The 1,510-nt window shown below is 37.2% G+C and overlaps 1 non-coding gene across 1 annotated transcript; it reads left to right on the top strand.

Moving 5' to 3' along the window:
- Positions 1-338: 338 nt before the first annotated feature.
- On the top strand, positions 339-444 carry LOC128286040 (small nucleolar RNA R71). The gene has a single exon (XR_008276587.1). It is a non-coding gene; the product is annotated as a small nucleolar RNA R71 (small nucleolar RNA).
- The last annotated feature ends 1,066 nt before the right edge of the window (positions 445-1,510 follow it).

Raw genomic sequence — 1,510 nt, forward strand, 5'->3', positions numbered from 1 at the left:
AATGTAGTTTACATCCTCGATGGGATTATTGATATATGGAAGAGTGGTTTGCCTTCTCTATGCATAGACGATGTAGAAACAGACTCGATATGATTAAGTCTATCCACTATCTATTGATACTTGTCATCTTTTTGAATATTTTTTACCATAGTGGGGTCTAGCCATGTACGAATAGTTCAATCGGTCACTAATAGGAATTTAATGCCATGTTTTCAATAGTTTTGTATGCATCCATGCACGTCCTATTCATAAGGGATCCTCCTCCTACTCCGTCTAACCTAGATCATGCGTTTGCATCCAACCCGTTATAAAATACCTGCAATCACATCCACTCAAGAAATTCGTGGTGCGGGCATTTTTGAATCAACATTTTGAAACGTTTACATGCCTCATAGAAACTTTCTCCCTCCATCTATCTAAAGACAACAATCTCTCTTCTTAGTTGAATTGCTTTGCTAATCGGGAAAAAGTTCTATAAGAACTTTCTAGCGAGTTCATCCCATTTCATGTTAGACCTTGGTGCCTGCGAGACTAACCAATAAAAGGCATTATCAATCAAGGAGAAGGGGAATAATAGAAGACAAATAGCATCATCAGTGACCCCGTTATACTTAAAAGTATTATAGAGTTGGAGAAACCATTTTAAATGTTTATTAGGGTCCTCTATCATCGTGCCCCTAAACTGCAGATTATTTTGGACCATCTAAATCATCACCAATTTGATCTCAAAATTATTACTATAATTGTCAGCCTTGCTATACTTTCCTAACCATGTCCAGACTTGGTAAGGTATAATTCCTTAGGGTTCTCTCGTTTTGAGCCATATTTACGTTTGAGGGTAGTTCTGGTTCTAGGGGTTTCCTAAGGTGTTATTATTAGCGTTACCAAATAGTGGTGTGACAGCCCAAAATTGACCCTAGACGGGATGTGGTTTCGGGACCACAAAACCGAGGCATAAAAATAATTTAAAATTTATTGTGATGCCTATGATATGTGTTAAATTGTGTGTGACATTTTTGATGATTTGATTTAGTGTTATAAAGGTGAATTTCACTAGAAAGGATTTGTGTGAGAAAACTTAGAAATGAGATAGGCAAATGTTGAAGTGGCCTATTGATGCATACTAGGAAATGTTGTCCTTGCATGTCAAATTTCCCAAATTTGACTATAGTGGCCGCCAAGGTGGGTGTTGATGGGCAAAGGAAACATGCTCCCAACATGTTTGGTTAGTGAGTGATGTATGAAACAATAAAATAATGTGCTAGCATTAAAGAAAATGTTGACAAAAAAAAAGGTGTGTGGATGCCCCATTGACGTGACTAACCAAAGAAAGAAAAAAAAGGGAATTTGGTTATGCTTTGTTCTTCTTGCCGTGAACCAAAGGAAAGAAATGGGAGAGCTTTTCATTAAGCAAATTCGCAACCCTTCTTCTAGTTGGAGGTAAGCTTTGAGATGTTGGCTTTAACTTCTTGAGTTTGTTGAGCTAATTGTCATAATGCATTTTGGTAAT

This window comes from Gossypium arboreum, chromosome 12 (assembly GCF_025698485.1).
Source record: "Gossypium arboreum isolate Shixiya-1 chromosome 12, ASM2569848v2, whole genome shotgun sequence".
Taxonomy (NCBI): Eukaryota; Viridiplantae; Streptophyta; class Magnoliopsida; order Malvales; family Malvaceae; genus Gossypium; species Gossypium arboreum.